Source organism: Acomys russatus, chromosome 30, assembly GCF_903995435.1.
Source record: "Acomys russatus chromosome 30, mAcoRus1.1, whole genome shotgun sequence".
Classification (NCBI taxonomy): Eukaryota; Metazoa; Chordata; class Mammalia; order Rodentia; family Muridae; genus Acomys; species Acomys russatus.
Window position 1 is genome coordinate 5,200,217 of NC_067166.1, and position 15,584 is coordinate 5,215,800.

General features: G+C 42.5%; 1 pseudogene; it reads left to right on the top strand.

The window, feature by feature from the left end:
- The first annotated feature begins 343 nt into the window (after window positions 1-343).
- The window catches only part of LOC127212199 (protein LLP homolog), an 86,250-nt pseudogene continuing 71,009 nt past the window's right edge, over window positions 344-15,584 (top strand).

The window sequence follows — 15,584 nt, forward strand, 5'->3', positions numbered from 1 at the left end:
GTGTTCCGTGTGAAACAAGGCAAAATGAAGAAATGTTGGAAGAATTTTTAAATTGGCATCTATAAAAATAAGATACTTCTTTAGTTTCCCATTGTTGTATAAAACAAGACAAAATTCCTAGCATACTTTGATGAAGCATTTACTTTTTGGTGTGATTTGGTTTTCTGTTTATAAATCTATGCATGAGAAGATGAATTCACTTCAAGTTATATTTTATACAAGATCCAGTAAGCAATCCAGCTGCAGATCCAAGGCAAGCAATATGAAATGTGTGAAACGCGGGTCTGGACTTTACCAAAGCAGCCAAGATTCCTCGGCTATATGGTGATATATGGTAACAAGGATGAATGAGGACGAGAGGAGAAAGGGCGGCAGCAGCCCCTTGGGGACAGCGCTCCTGGTGAATGAAGAGGAGGTGGCACGTGAAAAGTAGAGGAAGCCAATAGAGGGCTCTGTAACGGAAAGCCTCTTTAGGATCCAATAGAGAGGGCTCTGTAACGGAAAGCCTTTAGTTCGGAGCCTACACAGCTCTGGATTGTTCAGTGATGTCTGGCCCAGAGGATGATGCCCCAGAGCACGTCATGCTTTGAGGTAAAGGAGGTGGGAGTGTCTCAGAAGCAAGGGCTCCTTGGCCTTTTTCATCTTTCCTCCCCTGGTGCATAATAGAAGCCATAATTCCTCTTCCTTGAGGAAGAACATTAAAAGCAAGAACTCTGAAGAAACAAGTTTTAATGCCTGAGAAGGCTGTTCTCTGACCTGTCTGCACTGTCCCTCTGGGACAGAAGAGCCCTTTGTGACTGTATCCTACCTACACAGACGCTAAAGGAGTCCCATTTGTAGGCTCAATTTCCTTAACAATTACACTTTATTATGAACTCATTAAATAAGCCTACCTCCCTTACAATCTGACTAGCCTAAATAAGAGGAAAAAGAGGTCAAGGAAAACAAGAATGCAACCTGGGAATCAGTTCCTAGGAACGATTCTCCTGGCACAGGCCGCAGGCTGCAGGCAGCAGGCAGCAGGAAGGATTTCAGCAGATCAGCAGGTCCACCAAAGTTGCTGCTGGAACCTGGAGCAAGTGGAACCTGGAGCCTCTGCTGGAGCCCAGAGCCTTGAAGCCCCTTCCCTGGAGCAGTTCTCTCTAGAAGCACTTCGAAGCAGAGTGATGAACAGCCATAAACCAAGTCCCAACAAAAAGCCAAAAGCCTCCTGTTTTGGGTGGGGATATAAGGATATATGTGTGTGTGTGTGTGTGTGTGTGTGTGTGTGTGTGTGTGTGTGTGTGTGTGTGTGTATCTCCTCAGTCTGTTCAAGGATGTTTTTCAGCTGGCAACAACCAAGCTCCCCCATAAAATGGTTCGACATCTAAGTGGAAAAACATCCTGTTCTCTCATATCTACGCGGTAAACATCCTGCTCTCTTCCCCATCCCACTTTTGGTTGGGACCAAAACAGAAACACGTTTATCTCCCCTACACCCATTGGTACAGATATTGAAGCATACCACAGAACTCTAATATTAACAGCTAACTAACAGAACATGAAACGATAGCCAACTGGATAGAATGGGAGAATCCAGCACAAGACCCCGAGATACTAGTGTGTGACAGATGCGCTATTCAGAACGCGTGGAGGGAAAGGCAGCTTCCTGGGTGGTGTTAGGACAGGTTTGATTGCAGGAGCACAAGAACAAACAGATCCAAGGCCCTGACAACAAGGGGAAGAGGAAGTGATCACACAAATTTTTTAAAAATCATTAGTGAATTTCTCTGAAGCCCAAGTAGGGATAGGCTTCTTAGCTTTAACTAATTGCTTTTAAAGTCACAATTCAAAGGTTAAACAGAATTCATACATGTTAACTTAAAAAATATTTTTACATTAAATCAGAAAAATTTAAATGTATGCATACAGACACACTGGCTACAGTATTTAAAAAAAAACACTGGAAGCTATCAATTGGATTGATCAACAGACTCAAATTTAAAACTGGAAAAAGTTTTGACATTCTTCACAGCAAAGTGACTGGTTAAATTTATTGTAGTGAATATTACAAAATAACTAGAAGATGCTATGTGAGGTGATGTCATATAAAAATAAAACCTTAAAAAAAGAAATTGGATGGTTGAATTGCAGAGTATCAAAAGGCTGGGTATTACCTACCTGTTTAAGAGTAAGAAACGCTTTTCAAACTGATATGGAATGATCGCTAGGAAAAAGACAACTGCAACACAGCAGGTGTGTGTGTGTGTGTGTGTGTGTGTGTGTGTGTGTGTGTGTGTGTGTGTTACACACGCCTGTACATAGATAGATAGGTACTCATCTAATTCTACTTTCTGTGTAGCAGAAGGCAAAGCCAGAAACCAGTGTTTTTCTTGACCTCCAAAGGATGGATGGGAACCAAGAAGAGGATTTGGAGATGAACTGTACCTCTCTGTGGATCATTTTGTGTGTTTTGACTCGAAAGCATGTTAAAATCCTACATGTTTAAAGAAAAGGAAATCAAATCCGAGAAGAAAGAAGCCCTGAAGTATAAAGCAAACAGAGAAGTGGTCCCATGTGTATCTTAACTGAAAACAGCCACAGAGAAGTGGAAGAACACACTCATGTTATGTAGAACAGAGCGTCCGACCTTCTATCCATGGTACTGGATGGGGCTGCATGGTTGCAGAGCATTCCAAACAAATACTTGAATTCCCTTTTTAGCGTGATTTCTTTATATAGTGGTTCGAGTAACAAAATTCTGGGACATACTTGGATATATACTATAACTGGGTTAATAAATATACTGATATTTTAGGGAAGCCAAATTTTTTTTCACTAAGACAGTCTTACAAATGCGGAATGGGAAAGGTAAGTCCTATGGGATGAGAATTATATCAAGGTAAACTGATTTCTAAAATAGCATGTGCATGTGTTGGTCTATATGTGCACAGACATTAGCACATTCACACGCACAGTGGCTTCTTAAATGTTACCTATTGAAGAACAAGACTGCAAAAATCCAACCCAGTCCGCAGTGAGATCTGGTCTGTGTGGATCCCAGATGCCCTCCCGAAGCCCTTGTCTACAGGCGTGGCTCTCACATGCTTCCGGTAGGTACTCGAAACTTCAGGAGATGGAGCTTAGTGAGAGAGAGACTGGTTGTCGGGTGAATGACTTTGAAGAGCATATGATCCTAAATCCTCGTCTCCACCCCCCACCATGACATGACAAGCTATTTGCTTGCCCACGTGCTTCCCACCATTGTGTGCTGCTGCAGAGCTGGACCACGCGGCTACGGACAGAACCCTCCAAAGCCATGAGCTGAAGCAAGCCTTTCTTCTATATAGTTCATCGTCTCAGCATTTTTTTATAGTAATAGACTAGCACAGACTGACTGACAAAGAACATTGGTACCAAGAAGAAAGATTTGGTTCCAAGAAGATAACTTGGCAGGTAAAGATGCTTTGCCTCCAAGCCTGAAAACCTGAATGTAAGTCCTGGGGACCCATATAGGAGAAGGAGAAAACTGACTCCTGCAACTTGTACTCTTGATTTCCACATACGCACCATGGTACCCTCGCCTATAAACACACACACACACACACACAAAATAGAATTTGACAAAAAAAAGGTTTTGTTGTTTCTCTATGCTTGAAACAACACAGAAGAGCCTTTACAGTTGATTTATAAGAGAAATTTGAAAAGGTGTAGACAACCAAATCAGATAAATGTCTAGACTCCTATGGACTAAACCTAATGGAGCATTGTTGGGACCTCTGAGGAACAGGATGCCTGCGTTAACATGGACGGTAAGGACTGTGCTGGCAGGGTTTCCGAGGGAACTGGATAGAGGCTACCCAGGATGCACCGAAGCCCTGTGTGGCTGGAAGAGGCCTCCGTTAAAAGCAGGTGGACTAGTTTATCTGAGGTGAGGTTATCAAGGCAGCAGAGTAGCCTGGAAACTACTAGTTGCTCTCAGATTTACAGTGAGAAAGGGGAGCAAAAGGGAACAGCTGAGTGATGTAGACAACTTTCATTTTGACCTCAGCAGGAACATCATGGGAGCCATAGAAGTGCTGCTGTTAGGATTAGCACAATTAGAAAGAAGCCAACGATCAATCAATCAATAAAGCAGAAATGATGGCTAAGCCATGTCAGGATCAGAGATGTAAATACACACATTCACACACATACACACACACACACACACACACACAAGTTTTTCAAGTTCTTAAAAAAGAAAAGAAAAAGATCATCCCTTGGGCTTGCAAAAACACTCAAGGAATGCCTTCCTCTGGGCTTCTGGCTGTCAAGACTAGAGACCCACTGAAGGCATGCCTGGTCCATGTGGGCCTGGGCATTGTCTGCTGCTGATTCTGAAAGAGTGCAAAATGGAAGTGTCCCATGATAAACAGTGCATACCCAGGATTTCTCCGGAAGGTCTGGTGGGCCAGGCAGTATGGTGAAGGAGAAGAGACCCTGGAAGCACGTTCCGATGGGTGATGCAGGAAGCCGGGAGGAAGGCTAATACTATACTGGAGACCTCACAAAAATAGGCACGTGCAGTTAGTTCATCCTAAGAGAAGCCCCGGAAAAATAGAGTCAGCCCAAGAAGGTGGCCGTGTGCAAATGCTGCAGCAAATTAGTCCATGGGGAGATGCTACACACGTCCTTAGGACCCCACGTTCCACCAGAGTGTTGCCCAGATGCCAGACATGGGACTTCACGCTTAGTATTTTTACTCCTGGGGTTTGGTCCAGCTTTGGTCTGGTGCTACTGGCCATCACTTTCAAAATGGGAATACTTAACTCGTGCCATTGCATTTTGGAGGTGTATAGTTTTTGTTTTGTTTTGTTTTGTTTAACAGTTCAAAGCTGAGACTTTGGACTTGAAATTAGGAGCAATTCTGGGCCAATTAAGATTTGGAGTGTTCCTCTCGAAGTGCGTGTTAAAAGCTTCTTTTCCAGCATGGCACTGTAGGCAGGTGGGACATCACTGACTGCACACCACTGACTGTACACCACTGACTGTACACCACTGACTGCACACCACTGACTGGAGGATGCTGGAATCTTCCTGCCTCTCCACCATGGAGGAGGTAAGCAGTTCTCTGTTACAATGCCCTAGACATCTGACGTGGCCCTCAAAACTGTGAGCCCAAATAATCTCGTTCTTTTTATAACTGTTTGCCTTGGGGTATTTGTTATAGTAGTGAAATGCTGGGTAACATAGCCTAGAACAACATTCCTCCCTGAAATTAGCTAAAAAAAAAAAAAAAAAGAAAAGAAAAGAAAATGACTGAGTTATGAACACAAAATGAGCTAAAAAGACTTCAATTATCCATCAAGTTAAAAGCAACCCAAAACTTAGCTGGCATTAGTGGAGCACATCTTTGATGGTACTCAGGAGGCAGAGCCAAGTGTATCTTTGCCTATGTATCCTGGTCTACGTAGCACATTTCAGGACAGCCAGAGCTATATAATGAGACTCTGATTAAAAAAAAAAAAAAAAAAAAAAAAAAAAAAAAAAAAAAAAAAAAAAAAAAAAACAACCTTTAAAATGATATATAGAAATGCTATATGTCACATGAAGGGGACACTACTGGTTAGACCTAGACAAACTGAACAGGGGGAAAAATGATCACATAACAATAAGTATGAGCCCAGTGCTGGGGAAAGTAGGAACTCAAAATTCATTACTGACAATAAAGATGTGAACGACGGAGAACAGTGATGAGGGAGGATTTCCAGGCATAGCTGCAATTGCAGCATTTGGAAGGCAGAGGCAGGCAGAGCTCTGTGAATCCAAGGCCACCATGATCTACACAGCGAATTCCAGGCCAGCCAGGGCTACATAGTGAGATCCCGTCTAGAATCAGAACAGAAAGGAGGAGTGAGGATTCTCGCTTTAAAGGAGAGCACTGTGTGTTGAGTGGGAAATTTGGAGAAAATGCTGGAATTGAAAATTTGACAATTTGAAAACATGATAGGTAAAGTTGGATTAGGCAGCGAGACTTACAAAATATCTACATGAAAAACTTGACGAGGTCATCTGTTGAAAAAATGGTAACGTAGCTAGAAATATAAAAAGGAAGTTTCTAGAAGTTGCTATAAAGAGCATATACAAATAATCAAGATCCTTTTCATGAAAATCTATTAGTATTTTTAAAAGTAGGAATCTATAACTTACACGAGGACCTGACGCTACCACAGGCTCCATTCCATGAGACGCGAGGGTGGGCTGGGAGGACCAGAGGCTTTTCTAACCTTACAGAGCACTGCCTAAGAGACCCACTTTGGTTACATCCTAGTAAGAAAGGTTTTCTTTTTTTCCATCAAAGGGAGCTAGCCTGCCAAGAGCCAATATTCATAAATCTTTCCCACCTGGTAAAACTGTGTATGAAAAGATCCCCGTGCATTCTGGGAATGTGACAGCTCAGAGCAGCTGTCTCCAACCCCGTTTCCTTCATGACAATTCTTTTAAAACTAGCCAGTGGGAAGACTGTGAGGTCAGACCCCAGCCAATGGGGAAAAGGCTCAGTTACCACCCATGTTGGGCTAAAAAACCAGGTGAAGTTGGGTCCTGGCACCCTTCCTATGAAGATAATTGCCTTGCCAGGTTGCTTTTGCCTTATTCCCTGATTGTGCGACGACAACAGGACTGCATGGTTTTGGTTTCTGGATATTAGTTTTCCCCACCTAGGATGATGAGGCTTCAGCAAATACTGTACTACAGCAAATACCATAGTGATCTCAGCAAGTGACTCAGGTCCTATTCACAGGCTTATGGACCTCACTAAGAGCCCAACCTGTAAACACTTAGATGCCCCTCCAAGTCACCAGGTAACCAGCACTGTGCCTCCTTCCCTTTCCTACAGTCTGTGCGTGCTATACATGGGTACCAGTAGCCATACTGACTCTGTGGAGTTGAGAAATGATACAAAACTTTAAATATCCCAGGCTATCATTCTATGATTGATAAACAGGTACCTAAACCTCAATTTGTCTGATCAGGAGAAGGCATCCAGCCCTGGCTTCCTCAGGAAGAATGAGGTGGGCACATTCATATAAAAGGTCTGAGAGACTCCTAGGTCAGTTAGCCAGTCAGTACACAGGGTAATGTAACAACACAGTTTTTAAGGGACACAGAACCACTAACATGACAGCACTGGTAAGTGAACTGACACTTTAGCAGCCGGCCACCAGCTCTACAAAGAATGCAATACAATAATCTTAATGTAGTTAACTTTGCAAGAGAGCATAAGGAGATAGCTGAATGAAAATGGTACATGAACAAGACGATCCATTCAGCAAAGAGAAATGACTAGAAGGAAACCAGGAACGCTGGAGGTGAAGAGTGTAATGGCTGAAGTGAAAACACAAAGGGAGTATCAACAGCTGACTCAAGCCTGTGGCTCTAGAAGGCCCAGATACGGCCCCTCGGTCCCTGGGAACACTAGGGAGGTGACTAACTATCTGCTTGCCCACTCTGTGGAATTCAAAATACTGTATGAAAAGGCAATGGTGTCTGGATTTTGTTCCAAGTTCCATCTCTTGCCCGGGGTGGAGACCTGGCATTTCAGGCTGCCCAAATATGGGGCACAAGGGTTTACTGTCCCCTTAAGGAGATAATGTGTCTTTCCTTCCCAGAAACAACGTCTCTGGTGCAGTTGCTGGGAACGCTTGCAGAAACTGCCATGGTGCTAGCAGTTGGGACTCAGAAAAACATAACTTTACTTCACTTTGTTTGTTTTTTTCAGATACTGGCCAAAAGGAGAGCATGCTTTCCCTGGCCCTCTAGGCCTTCTCCTTGTCTCCTCATGGCTGCCTTTTTGTCATGTGGCTGCCTTTTTGTCATGTGGCTGCCCTTTTGTCCGAAGGCCCCTATTGCAAACTGCATGGCCTTGTCTCTTCTCCATTTCCCCTTTTCCAGCAGCTACGAAGATCTACAGCGTGCCTGGCCTGTTCTTTTTCTCTTAATCTCTAATAAAAATTGTTCTTGAGTTTCCTCTCAAGTTTATTTCCAAATGATTTTATTGCTAAGATTAAGAACGTCAAAAGAAAACCAACAGGCCATAGGCCTACTTAACAGAGAGTTGGAAAGAAGGGGAGAAGACTAGTCGAACGAAGAAGCGAACACACACAAAACCCAGAGTGCTCCGAGCAGACCGAAGTCAGGTCTTCACGGAGACACAATATAAACATATTGTCAGAAATCAATGACAGAGAATTTTGAAAGCAGCCGGGGGGAGGGGGGGAAGACTCACTGCGTGCAAGGGAATTCCCCCTGTGACTGCAAGCAGATTTTCCACCAGAAACCTTTTAGATCTGCAGAGTTAGATGATAGATGCAGACTGCTGAGGGGATAGGGTAGGGTCCGCCAACCAAAAACATTTCACAGCAAAGCTGGCCCTGAATCCTGAAATGGGTGGCAGCAAAGACTCCCCCACCTCCACCTCGCCCCCACGTAAATGAAAGCAAGAGACTCCATCACTAGATCTGCCGGATTGAAAGCGGTTGAGGCAACAGGATGTTAATTATCATCATAAAACACAAGGAGAGCGGCAAAGGTCAGTATATACACAAATTCAGAATGTCCTAACCCTTACCAGGATGTTACTCCAGCTCCCCCTGCCCCCCCCCCCCGTTTCCCTCCCTTCCTGGTGATCTCACTTGAAAGACACGCAGCACCGCGCAGGAGCTAGGTGGGGTTTATTACAAGACAGAGTGGACTGCGTGGGCGATGGCCAAAGGCGATGGCCCGCGTGCTAGGTAGGCTTTGTACTGTTTCTAAATCTTGGAACAGACATCGTTTTATGTCTAGGTGATGGACAGTCCCATTTGGGTTGACTTTTAAAGGAGAAGCGGTGGCGTGTAAGGAAGGCCTTCTACCAGATAGTAAACTTTTGACCTCCCAGGCGGTTCAGAATGCCATGTCCCTGTGCAGGCGACATGACTCAGGTCCCATTCTTCTCATGAGTCATATGTAACAGATGAACTGATTAGAAAGAATTACAGCAAAAAATCAAAACGAATTTATTTTAAAAAAAGAAAAGAAAAGAAAGAAAGAAAGAAAAGCCTTGCTTCGCCAGGAGGACATAGCCTTCCCTTGGCTCCTGTGATTGGCACATTCTTCTTTTCGCCCCATCTGTAGCGGGCCCACCACTTAGAAAGTGAGTGCTGAGGGCAGCTGCAGTGTGCTCTCCTCCTTCTCACGCGGCATTGGAACTTCTAAGGAAGGGCACTATAATGGCTCGTGTTTCCTTTACCTTCTACTTTTCACCCCCAAAATTAGTGCTGATGGGGACATGTGGAGTGGGCCTGAGTTCATGTTCAAAGAAAAGTGAAAACATGCCTCCGCAGGACAGATCTGAAGGACCAGCAGCACGTCCAGGGACAAGGAGCTCTGGCCAGCAGTGCCATCTTTCACCCATCTCCCCATGAAACCTTCGAGACCCTTCCCTTCTGGAGAATGGGGAGTACTTGGCCGTGAGACGGTCTTTGTTCCGTTCTCCCAAGCACTGACTTAAAGCTCTCTCCTCACCTAATCTCCATCTTGTAACTAGCTGTGGTGGTGGTGACAGGTGATGTAAGGCCTCTAAAGCCCAGGGACAAGTGGAGTCTTCAGCTTCTGCTCTTGTGCCTACAAGCTAGTGATTGCAAGGGAGGAATCCATCTTCACTGGCCTTTAAAAGTCTGCTGGTACCTAGCTACCTAACAAAAGTGCCAAAGTAACTATAGCTACAATATTTTAGACACATTATTAAAAAGTGTAAACTTTGACGTCATATGCATGACTGAAGGGTTGACATTGGCATCACCTTAAAATTGACCATTACAAGTATCTTAGGGGTGGAGAGGTGTGCATATGGTGTGTGTATGTGTGTATAATACATATATGTGTGTGTGTGTGATATTACATATGTAACATTGTATTTAAGACTTATATTAGAAAAGCTTGAGGTACATAGAGAAAATATAAAAGAATGAAAACCTGTCATTACAAAAAGAAAAAAAAAATATCTAATCACAAGTAATATAACAAAGAGGAAGAAAGAGCCAGAATACACAAGAGTTAAAAAAAAACAAAAAACAAAAAAAAACAATGACTGGCACACACTAGCTCCTACCCATCAATAATTACCTTCACTCCCCTTGCTTCCAATTCCTCAGTCACAAAACAGAGCATTAAAATATGTGGTAGTTAAAAAGAAAAATGAAACAAAGCACACAAAATCCTCAGGTGTGGGCATTAAACACACACACACACACACACACACACACACAGTGGAAGTGCAGTGAACGCAGGGGAGTGTCAATGGCTACCGTGGAGGCTTTCTTGACTCAGTTGAATGTAACTTGGGGACTAGACTCTTGAACAATCCACAGCCACCATAGCCTCCAAGAACCAGTGGTTTCCTAGTTTTTCACCTCCCAAATGGAATACGTTTTAGAAAAAAAATGTTTTATTGTAAGCAAGCCAGCAGAGCTCTCCAAAGAGTTGCTGCCAGGGTCTCTGAGGGCTAGTGAGGCCTTCTGGGTAAAATCATGGGTTGGTAGGTGTTCCCTCTAGTTGACCCACCCACCAAACATTCGGTCCATCCTGGTGACTGGGTGAGAGCTGCAGGCACACCTTCAAAGGCCTGGGAAGTGTCTGCTCATACATAGTTTTGAGGCGGCTGTGCGCACTGAACTGCAAAGGGAAAGAAAGATCAGAAGCAGCGGCTGGAACATGGACCGCTGCCCTTCCACACTGTTCTGGCCTCTGACCAAGATAGATTTGCCAACAGGACCAAAGGTATTTCCAGCTCCTTGCCAGTACGTGGTCAAAGACTAAGTGCAGGTTGGCTTCTTTTCGAGCCCCCCTCCCCTGCCCTAAAATGCCTGTCTAGATTTTCTTTTGTTGTTATTCTCATTAAAAGGACAATAAATAAATAAATAGTAACAAAAATGAATAAAGTAGCTTTGCTTAGATAAATTAGACTGTCAAAAATGTCACAGGGGTACCTCAGCATAGGCATGCAAGCCTTTAAAACTAGAACTCAGGAAGATGAGATGGATCACGAGTTTAGACTGAGTTACACAAATAAGAGAGGGGAGGCGAGACAGGCAAAGGGGAGTGGGGGGGGGGCGGGGCAAGGGAGGAGAACAGAGAAAAGAAAGAAAAGAAACCCAAAGTATTTATGTATCTTTTAGTCTTAAGGTTTCATTTCAAAGCATCTGATTAGGTAAAATGTTTACACTCTGCCCATTGGGAGCTTCATCCTTCTCCCCCACTGTTGTTCATGACTTAGCTTTTCCCCATAGCTAGAATAGAGACCCAAAGGACCGTCTTAACCTCTGAAAACCCTGGGGCATCACATTGGTTCATCTGGTTGGTTTTCTGTTCTTTGTCTCAGAAAATTAAAAACTAAACCCCAGCTACAAAACCTATCCCGAGACAAAAATAGCAATAATAGAATGACAGGGTTCAAGTCATCAAAGCTATGTAGCCATCATGCCTGTGGCACATGCTGTTAATTTCAGCCATTAGGAGGCAGAGGCAGGCAGATCTCTGTGAGTTGAAGGCCAGCCAGGGCTATGTAGTGATACCCTGTCTCAAAGAAGACAAAAAAATTGTTTAACAATTGTAAGCATATATGCACCCAGCACTAGAGCATCCAAATTAAACAGAACTGATGGGGGGGGGGGAATAGACAGCAAAACAATAATAATATTTAGCAACAAATAGATCAGCTAGCCAGAAAACAATAGATCTGCATACCACCATAAGCCAAATAGAGCTAACTAAAATAAACAGACCATTTAGTTTAGCACAAGTAGACAAAAACATTCTTCCTCAACACACAGAATGTCCTCTAGGATATCATATATTAGGCCACAAAAGTCTTAATAAACTTAAGGAGAATTAAATCACAGTAAATATCTTTCCTAACCATAACAGTATGAAACTGGAAGCCGGTAAGAGGAGGAAAGTTGGAACATGCACAACTATGTAAACAATTTCAAAAGGGAAATAAAAATGTATCTTGAGACGAATAAGAATGGAGATAGAACACAGTGGAGCAAAAACGGTTCTAAGAAGAAATATTACAGTATAATAAACGCCTTTACGGAGAAAGGAGGAACGCTACAAGCTGACAGCCAAGGCAGTAAAGCTAGCAAACCAAGCCACAAAGCAGCCTAAGAAAAGAGATAATACCATAACCCAATTTTTAACAGGTAAAATTATGAAACCCTTGGCTAGACTAAGAAACAAGAAAGGACTTGAATAAAATTGAAGAGGAGACAGAACAAGTGATTTCACAGAAACAGAGGATCAGAGGACGGTGGACAATCATATGCCAGCAAACTGACCGTACTGTCATGTAAAGGAAACATTCCTCAACTTCCTCTCCCTATCTGAATCATGGAAATATAAATCCAAACAAAACAACGAGGGAGGAAATTAAATCAGTAATCAAAGGCTTCACAACAAAGGAAAGCCCAAGACTTGATGTCTCCATTGGTAAATTCTACAATACATTTAAAGAAGAGTAATGGCCAATCTTTTCCAAACTTCTGCCAAAATACTGAAAGGGAGAAAACACTTCCATGCTCATTTTATAAGCCCACATTACCTGATATAAAGCCATACCAAAAACAAAAAACAAAACAACAACAAAAACTTAAGAAAATCGAAGGCCAATATTTCTGAAGACTATACATGCATCTCAAGAAAATACATTTAACAGCACATTAAAATAATTTTACTTCATGAGCTTTACTCTTGTAATTCAATGACTGCTCATCATTTGAGAACTTAATAAATGTGAGACTTTACTAAAGTTGATCTTTACCATAGATACAGAAGAGGCCTTTGGTGAGACACAGTATCTGGCTATGCAGCAGTGGCTCATGCCTGTCATGGCAGCACTTAGGAGCTGAGGTAGGATGGCCTTGAGGTTGAGGCTGGCTTGGAATGGATAGTAAGTTGCAGGCTGGTTTGGATAACACAGCAAGATGCAGTCTTAAACCAACCACATACAACATTCCAACATCTGCTCATGATAGGAATTCTCAAGCCAGATCTCAAGTCCCAGTGACAGGGAAGCTGAGACAGAAAGATTACAAATTCAAGACCCGCCTAGGGTATGTCAGAAAACGTCATCTCCAAAACCAAACAAATGAACAATAATAAAAATCTCAACAAATTTGGCATAGAAAGAGTGCATGTGAACGTAATAAAAGTCACATATGACGGGACCACAGCTAACATCTCAGAGATGGCATGCTAGCTAACATTTTTCTTCTAAGATCAGAAGTAGAGCGAGGAATCATCCTTCATACCATACCCGTTTCTATTCCTTATCCTCTAATCTGAGAAATTAAGCAAGATAAATGCAAAAGTCATTAAATAAGGCTAGTTGTCTCTTTGTAGATGGCAGAGACATCTTATGTAAAGAAACTCCCTAAAGAGAAACCCTAAAACAATCTCTCTCTCTCCCTCTCTCTCTCTCTCTCTCTCTCTCTCTCTCTCTCTCTCTCTCTCTCTCTCTCTCTCTCACACACACACACACACACACACACACCAAACAAAACATCTTTTAGAACTATTTACCAATTAATTAAGGTTTTATAGGAATGGAGCGAAAGAAAGAGAGAGGAAGGGAAGGAGGGAGGGAAGCAGAGAGGGAGGAAGAGAGAGAAAAGGAAGAAGGGAGAAAAGAAGGAAGAAAGAAAACTCAGTTGTGTTTTTATGCACCATGAAATAACAATAAAGTAGCCAAGAACACTTAATAATATGGAACGGTATAAAACATAAATAATCGTGATAAAGCAAAATACTGAAGAACACATTTAAGGAGTGTAAAAATATCTAAAAAGTGTTTAAATTGAGTCATAAAAGAAAACACAAATAAAGGATTCCCTATGATCTTAGACTGAAGGAATTAATATTGTTAATATGTCTCAACCCAAAGTGACAGATTCAGTACAATCTACCAGCATTCCAATGACATCTTACACAGAAACAGGGCAAATATGTCAAAATTCATATGGGCTGACCAGAGATCCAGAGCAAAGGCAAGCTTGGGCAACAAAGACAATTGCAGTAGTATCACACCTGATTTTTTTTTTTTATTATAAAGTGACAGTAATCAAAATAGCATGGTACAGATATAAGAACAGCTACATAGACCAGTGTAATGGAATAACAGGCACAGAAATAATGCCCCCATATTACAAGTGAAGGGATAATAATACTCCTTTTTGTTAATGTTGGGAAAACTGAATATCTACAATCAGAAGAATGAAAGAATGTACAAAATAAGCTCAAAACAGAGCAAAAACTCCAGCCTGAAAACTGAAACCATAGAATTCCCACAAGAGAATGCAGCTTTTTGACATTAGTCTTGACAATGTTTTTGTTTGTTTTGTTTACATGACATGATACCAAAAGCCAAAATAAACAAGTGGGGTTAAATAAAACTATAAGGCTTCTGCATACTATAGGAAGCAGTCAAACTGATTAAAATGAAAAGGCAACCTTTGGAATGGTGGGAGATTTTAAAACCCCTATAGCTCTACTTTTTAATTGGATCTGAGGCCTGAGTCTGTTTCTAACAAATCTGGGCCTTGTACGGCTAACCTAGTCAAGAGAGCATGGCTCAGGAGATCCTGGGTTCAAGAGGGAAACCTGCTACTGTTGTTCTGATAAATGGGGAGGCTATCAAACTGCCTCCTAGGTATTTACGGTCATACCCGCAGTTAGTGCAACGGTCAACCTAGGCCAGAGAAGTTTCTTCAGTTTTGGTTTTGGTTTTTCAAGACAGGGATTCTCTGTGTAGTCCTGGCTGTCCTGGAACTCGCTCTGTAGACCAGGTGGGCCTTGAACCCAGAGATCCTCCTGCCTCTGCCTCTGGAATGCTGGGATTAAAGGCTTGTGTGCCACTACCGTCTATCAAGAAGTTTCTTTCTACAGTGGGTAGCAGTGAAATGCAGTGGCTAATAACTGCTTAAAGTGCTCCGGATAAATCGCTACTGAGTGGTAACCCTAAATGTGATATTTATAGTGCCCCCTCAAGGCTCAGGGAGTACAGAGGAAGAGGGGTAGAACGAAGGTAGAAGCCAGGGGACAGAGAGCAGTGTTCTAAAGTACTGTCTTTGGGACATGACATGCTCAGACCCACTGCAAATATAGCTACCTACACAAAGCAAGCCACAGAGACCAGTCCACATTTAAGCAGGCAGCACTCATTGGACATGGTGAGTTAGAAACAAACAAAATACAATAGATAAAATGAAAGAGGGAAGAGGACATGTTGGGGTTTGTCTGGGAGGAACTGGGAGAAGGAATTGGGGGTGGTGGTGGGAGAAGTCCATATATGAACTTATCAATGAATCAAGAAAATGTATCTTTAAAAATAACCCTTATCTAATAAGGGGATTGCCACCACAATATATACAAAATTTATAAACTCAATTGCAAAGTAATAAATAAATTTGGAATTTGGCACAGGGCTTAAATAAGCACCTCCCCAAAGATGACATACCAGTGGCTATCAGGTATATAAGAAGGTGTTTAAACATCACTAACCACCAGAGAAATCCAAACCAAACTAC